Source organism: Chlamydotis macqueenii, chromosome Z (genome assembly GCF_036417535.1).
Source record: "Chlamydotis macqueenii isolate bChlMac1 chromosome Z, bChlMac1.mat, whole genome shotgun sequence".
NCBI classification, from domain to species: domain Eukaryota; kingdom Metazoa; phylum Chordata; class Aves; order Otidiformes; family Otididae; genus Chlamydotis; species Chlamydotis macqueenii.
The window spans coordinates 79,776,102-79,789,554 of NC_141593.1; positions in this window are offsets into that span (position 1 = coordinate 79,776,102).

The window sequence follows — 13,453 nt, forward strand, 5'->3', positions numbered from 1 at the left end:
CATGTATGGCCTTGTCCTTTTCATTCATTTACTCATTTGCTTTCTGGCAGCCTTGCTCCCAGCTGGATCCCAACAACTCGCAGAGGCTGGGACTCATCATTTCTTCTATGGAAGACCACTAGGGAAAACAAAAATTGCTGCAGGATGTAGCCTGGTGATTCATTCACTGGACGGTCTCTCCCTTCTGAGTAACGGCTGAATCACAGCAGATGCCGAGGGTGGAAACGACGGCTTGTCATAAAAAGTTGTGGTTATTTTTAGCGTCTAGGGAATATCCTGGTCGATATCCCCTCTTTATACGACTTTCTAAGGTATGTCACGCCCTCAAACTGCATCAGCAGGGCTGCACGTAGAATTGGTGTGTTTGGCCACTCATGTCAGCTACTACGGAGAGGCACTTATTGAGTCACTTTAAAGTTTATTTTAACTGAAATGAACTGACCGCTCAGGTTTTGCAGATGTGTATATAAATCCCTAAAATCGAGAGTGCGTTTTCTGGGAGAAGATAGGTGTCCTTGTGAGCCTGACCCAGAGATGAGAAGGGAATTGTTGCGGAGTATTTCCTCAATGTCTTTCTTTCCTGTATCCAACCCCGATATACTGCTCAAGATAGAACTGAACTATACCTCTTTATGATATATCCTACACCATATATAAGATACAGGATTTTTGAAAGTTTTTCTGAAAGTTTTTGAAAACTTTGGCATTTCAGATAATTCCCCTCATTTGTATTTTGTACATTTATAAGTGCTGTGCGGGGCCGGGATAGTAATGAAAATGAGGGATAATGAAGCACAAATTATTTCATGCTCATGTAGGAATCATTGTTCAGCCAAGATCGTTGGGGACTGAGGATTTGTACTGGCACTAGTTGCTGGGTTTTCCTAACACAAGGATGTGCTAGCTACGATATAATGAAGTGCGGTTTCAGCCTTTTTATTAACTGCAGCGTGTAGATCAGTAAATAATAAAAATCAGTCTTCTTGGATTATTTTAGTATTTCTCCGGTTCTGTTCACATATGTCTTCTGAGGATGAATAATGCATATTGTTATTGGTTTTTAAGGCCTCCTAAATATTCCTTACCAGCTCAGCATCTTTGGGAACTAACGACAGCACATTCCTCAGCACATACGAGGCCATGCAATGATGACCCACTGTTAGTGTGTGGGTTTTACATATCATGCTTTTGGACACCTTTTTCTGTTGTGGGAGAATTTGCTCTCAAGAGAGCCATTGAGTGGCTATTTTTAAACATAAAACGAAGACTTTTTTTTTTACTTTTTTCTTTTCTTTTTTTTTTTTTTTTTACACTGTAACTTTGTTAAACATGCAGTAGTGCATCCTATAAGATTTTTAACTAATCCTGCCAGTACTACTTGAGGGAAAAGGATAGTTCCAGTACTGCTGTGGAGGAGAGGAACGAGAGTTATGGTTATTTGGATAAACTTAATATGTGAGGCTTTTTACCAGATAACTACATTACCTATTTTTTTCCAAGTTAAAAAAGCCATTTCTCCTCCACTTTTCCCTGTATTGTTTCTACTATTTTCTTCAGTGACCGAATTTTTCCCATTTGCTGAGTAGGACAGAAGAGAACTAGCTTGCGGTTAATTTACTTCCTTGTTTGTATATTAGGATAATTACTGGTATAGTTTGTAGTACCAAGAATGGTACTGACTAATTCATTGGGTGCTAATGAGGTTTTCAGGTAAGTTGCCATCTAAAGAGGTAGGGCCAAAACCTGATACTGTGCTTGAGATTTTATTTGGCCCTGTAATTAGTCAGTATCTTCATGAGGGCTTTTCACAAAGAGAGATGACATGAAAACTGAAGGAGTGCTGCCTGTTTTCTAAGTAACACCTAGGAATAGGAAGGAAAAAAGTTGGAAGCTTCCTTTCTGTCCCTGTCCCACCCAGTCCTTCCTTCTGCTTTGCATCCTCTCATCTTCAGTGTTCCATACTGAACTTCTCGAAGAGAAGGCTCTGGGGAGAACTTATAGAGGTCTTCCAGTACCTAAAGCAGGCCTACAGGAAAGATTGGGAGAAAGGTTGGGCCTGTTGTGACAGGACAAGGGGTAACGGTTTCAAAATAGAGGGAGGTAGATTCAGATTAGATATTAGGAAAAAATTTTTTACACTGAGGGTGGCGGAGCACTGGCCCAGGTTGCCCAGAGAGGTGGTGGATGCCCCATCCCTGGAAACATTCCAGGCCAGGTTGGACGGTGCTCTGAGCAACCTGATCTGGTTGGAGATGTCCCTGCTTCTTGCAGGGGGGTTGGCTTTAGAGGACCCTTCCCACCCAAACCACTCTATGGTTTTACGATTCTTCCTTTACCATGGGAGCAGATCCAAAATAAATTAATCCTCATGTTTGCCCCACACCTTTTCTCTGTTCAGCAATTGTGCATTGGTCTCGTGTTGCAAATACATTCCCCCCCACACCCTCTCCATAGGGATAAGAATAAGATGGAGAGATAGGAGGAGAGCAGCAAAAGCCCACGCGCACAACATCAGAAGCCATATTGGAGTTGTTAACAGTGAACGTCCCTGCTTCTTTTGGCTTGCTTCACAACAGGGAGAGTTTATGAAATTGTGAACCCCACAGAGACTTTTACGAAAATGAATGTCTGCTTTTGCAGTTAGGTTTCCCTTTAGAAGAAAAATCCTACTGTGGAGGTTATAAACTGGGCTAAGCTTTATTTACCTAGGAGATAAGGAATTTTATTGCTTGCAAGGTTATTTATGACATAAGTGAAGACAAACAGAAGGATGAAAAGAAAGATAACATTTGTTGTGAGTAGCCAAGGGAATATGTTCATGAACAGGGAGTTTAGTAAGTGCCAAGCTGATTATTTTCCCCATTTTGACCCCCAGGAGTGGAGTTAGAGGGTCATGAGCATATAAAGGTTTAGCCACCATGTGCTTAGACTCTATTTTTTTTCATCATCTGAGAAAATGAATGTCAACTGACAGTATCAACTAAATATCTTGGGCAAGTTGCACAATCTTCATTATGACCTCATGAGGTGGGGGAGAAAAATCTGGATTCCCTTCTCCCACTTGTGCCCCCTGAATTCATACAAGGACATGTCCTGGCTGGGCTGAGGCAGAGCAGAGGTTTGTTGGGGATGTGAAGGTCAAAAAAAAGGCCAGAGCATACTTGCTGACACTGCATAGGATATGCGTTTCTTGAATAGCAATGAGCTAAATGCAGTTTTAGATTTTTTTTTTTGTAAGATTTCAAACATAATTCAGGGCTTAGCTGTCTATTTTTTTCTTTCTTTCTTTCTTTGTGGCTTAAGTTTTTTTTTAGTTTGTTTAACCTTTTGGGTTTCAAGCTTTTCTCTGAAACAAGGTGGTTAGGAACTTAGTACAGACAAAATCCCATGGGAGGCACACTGCCTCACTCCTGAGCATGGAGCTTATGTGGAAGCACCAAAAGGCACATGATGAATGCACACCCGTGGGCACCTCTTGCTTGAGAAAGAGGAATAACCTCCCAGCAGGAGTGCTGGGGACGAGTTAACTCCACAGCAGCCTCCACCATGGCAAAGGTAAAGACTTGTCTGATACAGCCTGTTGGCCCTCTTCATCCCTTCCATACTCTTCCCACCTTTCTTCATCAAACACTGTTTTAACAAGTGCAAGGGTCAGACCCAATCTTCCAACTGGGGACCAAGAACAGGTGTTTCCTGATTATATTCCTTATCTAAAAGAAATTTAGGAAATAATCTTGACCTTGAAACCAAAATGTCTGCTGCCTACAAAGCCAAGATGAGCTTAAAAAAGAACAGGTGGAGGACTGAGAAAACAAGTCATGTGCCATGTTGGCTTTTTCCACCACACAGTGGTCCAACATGAGGGTTTGGGCAGCGTTTGAAGGAAAGGTGAACTTGCTACACACCGCCAAATGATGAGAGATGGGAGAGCTAGGTGGGGAAAGAATCTTCTTACTGAAAATTCGAGCTTTTCACAGGTATGAAGAGTTCTCTTAGGAATATTTTGGGCCTAATCTGAAAGAGACAGCTGGTGGATGATACAGCTCTGGGCAGCTATGGTAGTGTTGTCCCCAGGTGTTTGTAAATCATCTCGCTGAAGGATGCTGATGACCCATCAAGCCAATTCAGAATGAAGATTGACAGAGTTCTGTATATTAATTAAAACTCAGTTGGTATGGCTGAGGGCTCCAGCTGAAGCTGCCAGTTGCATCACTGCCCAGCACTGAGCACCTCTGCTACTTTATGCACCTCTCTTGAACAGGGCCGGCTTTACGGGCAGTTGAAAGAGAAAGCTGCCTTAGGCAGCTATAGATTAGGCAAGGCAAAAAAAGTAAATGTGAAATATTTACTACTTTCTAGCAATGAAGTTCCACATCAACAAGAATGTGGAACATAATTCCTTTTGTATTTTATTGGGAAACAAAGTTAGCAGCAGAAGGTGAAAAACTGTAATCTAAGAAAATAAGATAAGGCCAGTTCAGCTACTTTTATTTTCTCATTGCCTTCTCCACCTCTTTCTTTCTTTTCTGCGGCGTAGCTGTCATTGAATATTTCTCCTAAGCAGCATGTTCTCATTGTTGCTTGTGAGGAAATTCACACTCTTCTTCTCTTTGTAGTCAGTGGTTCCTGCGTATGACATAAAATAATCAGCATTGCCAACTGCAGCCATTCAAAAGCAGTGACAATAACAGGATTTTATTAAAAGGAGTAAGTTTGAAGGTGATGCGTACACATGTGTCTAGCATCATGAAGGTCAGGTTTTTGATGTCAGAGTTCATCCAAGTTCTGTCTTCAAACTTTCCTCAACAATGTGTTAGCCATTTACTTTTTTAAATTTTTTTTTTTAAATGGAGAGTCTCTGTTGTCAACTGACTTGAGGCTTGAGGTCTCTAAAACTCAGATATGACTGAAACCAAAAAGCAAAACTCTGATAGCAATGTAGCAATTGAAATGAAAACTTTTATGGTTTGCTTTTCAGGGTTGGGTTCTTTAATTGTTTTGGGTTTTGGTAGAGTTTTTTTTTTAGTATAGTATGGATAATATATCATAAATCTCCCTCACATCATTGCATCCAAGACAAAAGACCAGCTTTGAGGTTGTTTCTTCTGCTGTACGTGTTTAAGCAACCCTCTGCAGCAGGACCCAGCCCACAGCCTGTGCTGTCCCCCTTCCCAGCCCGGCCGTGTCTGGAGCGTGGACGTGTTTGACTGGCAGAGTGCTAAGAGTTACAACAACTAAATATTTCTGCTTTCTCCTCCAGGCCGTGGAATGAGTTTGTGATGCGCCACTTGCTCCCCACCTGCCACGTGAGGACAAGTCCCCAGTTGATCTTTGGCGGCTCAGAGGATGGGTCAATGAATTCATCGCGTTGTGCTTGGCACAGGTTTAATAAGAATGGAGTGAATACTATGCCCTGTCGCAATCACGGTTATTTTGTCCTGCTGCTTCTCCTTAAAAAAAAATAATACAGCCTACAAAATAGGAGTTTCTGCTTAATGAAAATGATGCCATCAAGGTCATTTTTTAGATGTTGTAGGTCTGCGCCCCCCTTCCCTTTCCTGCTGGTGTTTCTGAGAAGTTGTGAGAAGTTCAGCCTGAAGAGCTATCGAGATGGCTATAAACAGCTGCTCTCGATCATTCAGGCAGTGGAGGGATATGTCCGGGCTGACTGAGATGACTCAGAAATAACAAAAAAAAAAAAAAAAGAGAGAGAGAGAGGAGGGGAGAAAGCAGGCAGTGGTTTGCAAAACCATGACTCAGCTTCTGTTAAGCAAGCCCTGTGTTCCAGCACGTCTTGTCAACTCGTTACACAGCATGTTTAACGGAGCACTTCGCCTTTCTTTCCTGGCTCGTCCGCCTTGATTTCCTGTTGACAGTAGGCTGGGCAGCGCGTCCGCTGGAGCAAAACTGGTCGGAATTAGCATGAGAACGTGCAGGCTGGACCAGAGCTGCCGGGGCAGCTCCCCGTCAGAGCCAGTTGTGCAGGATTTGGCTGTAGAGCCGTGCTAGCGTCGTCCTAGCCCTCAACAATAAACGTGGTAATTTCATTCAGGCGGCAGTTGTATGTGCTGGTATGCACACACCAGCTGTCTTCCTGCTCCTGCATTCAAATCATTTTCCAAGCCCGAATGCTTCATAAATCCAAAATAGGCATGTGTAATTTACAAGGCCTCTCATTTTTAATGCACTTTTTTTTTCCCAATGTATTTCCTTATTTCTAAATTTAAGCTAATAAAAGTATTCATTTAACAACTGTGGCTTTTAAAAGCTATTCAAACATATGGATTGAGTGTGTATGAAGAAAACAGAAGTGAGAAAACTGATGCGTCTCATGTGCAAGCTCGCTTGGAGATTTACGGCACAAAACTTACCAAATACGTGCCGTACTCTTGGAGAGCAGATAATAAAATAAAGGGGACATCTGAATCTGTTGAGTTTACCTCCAAAATCACCTTTCATTTCTCTTACACACAACAAAGACTTTGAAATGGTTAATACCAATGAGAAACTCTGCAACAACAGGCTAATCCATCAGTTCCATTTTCAGAGTCTATCCAAACGTCACGTGTGTATACAAAAACAGGAAACTGGGAAATTTCATGTGCAGTCATGTAATCATCACCTGAGCTCTAAATCCTATGTTCTGCCACATCAGCTTCAATGGACATTTAAAAAATGTAGCCCTACATAAAATAGAGTGTAAAAATATTTTTTTTTGTAAGGAAATAAGTTTTGGATTTAAGCCTCTAGAGGGTTGCTTATAATATTCGTTTAGGAGGGAAGAAGTAAAAGCCTTTTAAATACGGAAAGTAAATTGCTGGTATCTTTTTTGTTTGTTTGCTTGAAAAGCATCTTACTTTTTAAACTTAAAATGAAATCTGTCCTAGATCCTTTTTTTTTTCCCTGTCAAGTCATTTGATGTAGTCTTTTAGACTAGAATAGCTGGAATGTGTTGCTGATTATAGCAATTGCCTAGTCTTCCTTTACTTAAAAAGAAGCACATGGACTTGAAAAACCATAATGAAGGAAATAATTTGGGTAGCTCTCCCTGGCAAGGAATCCTTCCCTTCTCTTTACAGAAAGTGCTGCTTGTGTGTTTTATGATTCACTTGCATGAAACCTCATTCAAATCCAAAATTATCCGAGGCTTCACTTAACACTTTATGTTCATACTGCAAGACGCGGGAGATGGAAAATACGCGGAATACATTGCTATTTAAAGTTTCTAAGCCTGCTCAGCTTTGGAAGTCTGAAGACTCTACTGAGATCACAGTGGAAAAAGCATGTGAAGGTGGGAAAGAGGTCTTCAAAATACTTAATTTGTTATTAAAAACACTTTAAAATGAGATGGCTGAGATGGTTTTTAAATACGTACTCTAAGGCATACTAAAGCTTTTATGGCATGACAATTACTCTGGATTCACAAAAAAAAATGTACGCTTAGATGCTATACTTAGTAAAAACGATCGAGGCTAAACTCTTGGTAGATGTTTGACCTAGCACAGAGCTGCAGCAGCTAGATTAGATAATGCCATTTAAAGTGTACCTCCAGCTGTAAGAGTTGCTTATAAATCCACTCCCCAAAGACACAGGTCACTGGAGGCAAATTCAGAGAGCAAATTAGAGATTTTTCTTTCTATATCATAGAAATTTGCTTATTTGTGCATCTTTATTAATTCCAGTGCATGCTGAATACTCTCAGTAATAAATAAAGGCTTTCTTTAGCAGATATTTTTGTTGAAAAGCAGGTTTCCAATGGCTAGTGTAAATGTTGCTTAACTCTTGAGTGTTGACCTCGAGGACGAATGAAAGGAGAAGACAGGCACAAGTATGGTTATATTAAACAGAAAACCACAAGTGTAGTTTATGTTAAGGTTAAAAAGTTGAGGTTACATTAGGTTATCAGAGTTTCCCTCTGCAGTTGTTACGAGTTACGAGGATAGTCCCCTCGTGCTCTGAAATGTCCCTCCCACAGCCATGGCTAGCGTGCAGCTGGTTGGTGGCTCTGAAGAGAAAGGCAGCAAAACGTTGGATTATAAACAGCACAGTGCCATCGCAAGCTGTAAGATGAGTCACCGTAATTTGGTCTACGGCCACTGTTTTGGGTAACTCATCAGGTATTCACAGCACTTTTGAGAAACTGGATTTCATTTGCGCAGGGTGTGCAGGACTCTTGGTTCCCTTCCTTCAGCACATCTTTCGGCAGCCTCTCGTTAGGCAAGCGTAGAGATCGCGCACAGCACCCTCAGAAGGACGCTAGTAAATGTAATTGCAGACAATGGGTCTTCAAAGCGGCGATCCTCCCTGCTGCCTGTGGCTTCACTGCATTAAACAACATACTTCTCTTGATCCAAGCGCTCTGCCAGGAGCGGTGGACACCGCTGCTGCCCTTCCAGCGTGACAGGACAAATAGCTGGTCAGTGAGAGCACCGGTTGCTTTAGACAGCGCTGGAAATTAGAGCAGCGCCTGTTGGAGACGACGTGCAGATCAGACGACTCAGCACAGGCTGGCTGGCAAGACTTCCAGCTTTCTGAAACGCACAGTGACTTAAAGCAAAAATCTGCATTATAGTATATTTTTCAGTATTTGTTAAGTTTGTTTTGCTATTTAAAAAGCCAACCCTCTTGATGTTACCTAATGCGTTTCTAATGAATTATAGAACCTGGCAGAGCACGTGCAAAACGAACTGTGTGCCCACGCTGATGACATAGTCGGTCTGCTGTCCGCCAGCGAGGCGTTAGACGTGCCGCGGTAAGCGTAGAGGAGCTGCGGGCGTGCGGGCTGCACCGCGCTGGATCCGTGGAGCTGGCGAGCCTGACAGAGCGCTGTGCAGTTGCGGTTGCAGAATCCTCAGGTTTGGGCCAAAGAAATCATGAAACGAAAGGCAAGGATGCACCCAGTAAACTTGCCTTTAGTGAGCTGCACGAGCGAGACTGTGTCTCTTAATTTTACAGCATGCTTACCCTGTAGGATGCTGCATTCCTTTCAGTACAGAAGTAATAGTTTAAATTTAATTGCCTGCGTTCATAAACATCTTTAAACCATTTCCTCCTTGTCGTTCTATGGAGGTGATGTTTTGAAGGCTGATGCCACATTTTTGATGGATTGTTCTTCATCATCTGAGAGAGTGGTCCCCTTTTAGAATCTTTCCTTTAAAAAAAAAAAGAAGTTTTTGAAATACTGGTTTGATGAACTGAAGGAAAAAAATGTCATTTTTCCATTAAATAAAACAGCTGCCTGAAATAATATGATTAAAAAACATGGTATTTATTCTTCTCTGTGTCCTACTCACTAGCTTACGGCTTTAAAGTCACCAGCAGAATGTCATCATTGCCAGATTCTGCATCTGGATCTTTGATTTATTTGACAGACATGCAACATCCAAAATATCTAGGCATCTCGCCAGCGACTTTTTGGATGGTGGTGCAGGGGAACACATGATGTTCTCGAGAGATCCGTGTCCAGTCATTCCCCCAGAACTGCCTTTTTCTGGTTGTCTTGGTTTGTGTTGATCCTGGGTGGTTTGGGTGAAGGACTCCTCAATCAGTTTTCTTCCAGAGAAATAAAGATGATTGGGCAAGCTGAAGATTTCCTTTTTTTTTTTTTTCTGCAGGTTTAGTGATGTAGTAGTCATGAAACAGAGCTAAAAGAAAGTGAGTTAAAGAGACAAAAGTAGATCAAATCAGTGAACTACATAGAAATCAACAGAATGGAAAAAAATTCAGCTTTTTAACTCAGTAAACTAAGCCAGTCAGCCACAAATCCTACTTTTGATCATCATTTTTTCCTTTTCTGTGTACTGTGATTACGGAATATGAAGACCAAAGAAGAAAAACAAAAAAGCTAGCTAGCTATCTGCACCTTTATAACATCGTGTAGAAGAAAAATGTGCCTTCATAAAATTGTGCAGAACTGGGCCTGTCATAATCCATATAAGCACACAAGATGAGAAAAGTCTGAGCCTATTATTTCTGTTTCTTTAATAAGACTGGTTGCTTACGTGCTATTTATTTAAATAATCACAACCATCTTCTTCCCCCACCCTTGCTTTTTCCTTTTGGAGTGAGAGAGCTCCTAGAAATAACTAGTGTCAGCTGTGAATTCTGGAGGAGAAGCCAAGAATACAAAGCCCGCGCAAGTGTGGACAGATCTGACCCTCCCAGGGAATGCGGTGACACCGTGCTGTTCCCCCGGCCCCGGGCGGGGCGAGGGGGTGGGTGTCAGCAGCACCTTCTACAGAAGTCACGTGGGGAGCCAAGGGACCGGTTTCCTGGGAGTCAGCCAGCCCTTGCCGGGGATGAGGGTGCACTTTCGCTATCCCTGCTTTGAGGGGAGGGTGTCTGGAGCCCGCTGATGAGACACTGTTCCTGCAGAAGGCGGGCATCTGTGTTGACGTGGCTCGGGATGGGGTGTTCCATGCTAGTCCACTGCTCGCACCCTGCATGGAGCATCACCCCTGCCATGGCCCCATTGGCAAAGTCGGCCCCGTGCCTTGTTTGCTGCACTGTGTTGTGTTCAACGTTGCCGAGTGACGTGGGACTGAATCGAAAGCAAATAGGTGGCACCCATTGCCTCGGAGAAAGTTAAATAGATGGCACCGTGACGAGGTTCCTCGTTACGTCGCACCAACTGCATCCATGGCACACATTGCAGCTGCCACTGACAAATCCCAGTAGTTTTTATTTTTCAACGAGCTACACTGCTCTTAGATATTTTTTTTTTTACTCTTTATACTTTTGCAGCAATGATAGCCCTAGGGCTTCTTGGGCGCCTCGGTTAAAATTCACAAATCTGAAACTTTCTAAAGGTTGCTCCTCCTGTCAACAACTTGCCTTGCACAAGGGCTGGAGAAAAGCACATGGTTCGGTTCCTGGGCACGATTCAGAGCACCCTAGAATAATCCTATCACAGCGTTTTGGAACCCTTTATTAGAACTGTCACCATATTTAGAAAGATCTATGGGCTGCAGAAACAGAACATCTTCTTATAAGGTTGGAAAACACAACAGCACGTCCAAGTCCAGAGTGTCCTCGTCTGAACTCACACGATCTCTGTTTTGTGTAACCAGACAACAGACTTCTGAAAGACATAAATCAAAGCTGCTCCTCATCTGCAGCCTGCTTGGTCCCTGCGCGCGTGCATTTGGGGTGGGTGCGCACGTTATCCCCGCGGACCCACGTGGGTGACAGAGGTGATGCAGGTCAATAGGGAATTGGCTCCATCAGGGGTTCCTGGAGGGCTCTTGCTGCGTTCAGCAAGGGACTTTCCTGTTGCAATGCACTCATGGACTGCAGATTGCACTGTTGAGCTAAAGATATCCATGCGTTCATCAGGGGTGAGATGTCTGGCTTCTCTCTTGGTGGCTGCTTGGATGCTCTGGGTAGAGGGACTGGTTCAAAATTTGGGTTTCTTCCTTCCCCCTGTGCTGCTCTTTACTCATGGTAAAAGCAACTTCTGTCCTTCCCCTTCAGATCTGCTCACAGTGAGCCAAGGAGAAAGAAACGACTCGTTGGAGTATTTTGTATTTATCAACCGGTTGCCAAGAGAGTAAGATTTAGCGCAGCAGAGCTTGACTTTTGCAGCAGCAAATAAATGGGAGCAATGCGCTACTTGTACTCTGTTTCAACCCCGAGCACACTCTCAAGTGTGTTTGTTCTTATTTCTTCTGGTAGCGCCAGAAGCCAGAAGCCTGGTTACTATTAGGGCACGTAAAATCACAGAGAAGTACCAAATATATGCCAAATAAATTAAGGCATTTTTAAACAACTTTCTAATTGCGTGTGGTAAGCCAAAAGGATTAGCATGAGTGTAGGGTAATGTAGCCTTCATTAGAACAGTTTCCATATGTCAGCTGTATGAAAATGATGTTTACAAGCCATTGAAAGCTCAATTTGTTGGGTTTTTTTTTTGGTGGAGGGGTGATTGTGAGACAGTGGTAGGATGTGTTATCTCGTGGATAAAGAAGATATAAGTTCACTGCATTGTACTCCAATACTAGTTGTTCCTGTGTGTGCTTTTAAACCGTGATAAAATCACCTTCAAGGTAAGGCAATTTGGATTCATTGGGAGATATTTCAGAGCAGTGGTGCTGACATACCTGTCCTGGTTTTATTTAGTGAGGGAGGGATGCGGTGGCAGGTTCTGTAAGAAACTGCTGGAAGTTTCCCCTTTGGTGGACTCAGCCGGGCCTAGGGCGGATCCACTGCTGGCCAATTGGTAGGAGAATGTTCCCTGATAACACCTCTGCGATAACGTATTTAAGAATATAGGGGAAAATAATTAAAAAAAAAGAAGAAGTGAAGATGTGAAGCAGCTCAGCGGGGGCAGAGAGGGGGAGGCGCGAGCCTTGTGGGCCTTGCACCTCTCACCCTCTGGCCTCCCGCCGGGCGGCGACTGGGCCCAACTCGGCCCGGCCCGGCTGCAAGGAGTGGAGAGGAGATGAGATGTGAAAAGATTCTGAGGGGCAACTGCCAGCCTGTTGTGAAGGATTTCTGGTGAGAGGAACGGCTGCAGATGCCAAGGTCAGTGCAGAAGGAGGGGGAGCAGTAATGTGGCTCCTGGCCAAGATTCCCCTGCAGCCTGTGGTGCAGCCCATGGCGAGGCCGGCTGTGCCCCTGCAGCCCATGGAGCCCATGGAGGAGAAGAGATCCCCCTGCAGCCCGTGAAAGACCCCACGCCGGAGCAGGTGGAGGCCTGAAGGAGGCTGTGGCCTGTGGAGGCCCCGCTGGGACAGCCGTTCTGGAGGGACTGCACCCCGTGGAAGAGATGACCCACGCCAGAGCAGTTTCACGAAGGACTGTACCCGTGGGAGGGACCCCAGGCTGGAGCAGGGGAGGAATGCGAGGAGTTCTTCCCCCTGACAAGGAAGGAGCGTCATGAAGCATCGTGTGACCCCCATTCCCTCTTCCCCCCTGTGCCGCTCGTGGGGGGAAGGAGGTAGAGATAACGTTAAGCCTGGGAAGAGGGAGGGGTGGGGGGAGGTTATCTTGTTCTCTGTCTCATTATCCCGCTGTTTTTAGCAATAAAAGAATAGTTTTCCCCAAGTCGAGTCTGTTTTGCCCGTGACGATAACTTTAAGGATTTCTCCCTGTCCTTATCTCAAACCTCGAGCCTTTTTCCTTAGATTATCTCTCCCTGTTCCCTCGGAGAGGGGTGCAGTGAGAGAGACACTGCGTAGTCTGGCCCCGATCAGGGCTAAGCTATGACAATACCTTAAAATATTTCCCATATTACGACTGCCTTTGTACTAGGTCACACCATGAATCAAAAGTAAGTTTTACAGTAGGCATTCACAAGTCTTTTATCTAATCACCACTCCTGGTGGTTTTTTTTTCAATAAAAAGATGGTTTTGAGGAGAAAATGTACAGTGGCTTTACCAGTGCGCTCTGGGAAGGTATTTCATAGAATTCATAGGATGGTTTGGGTGGGAAGGGACCTTCAAAGCCCACCCA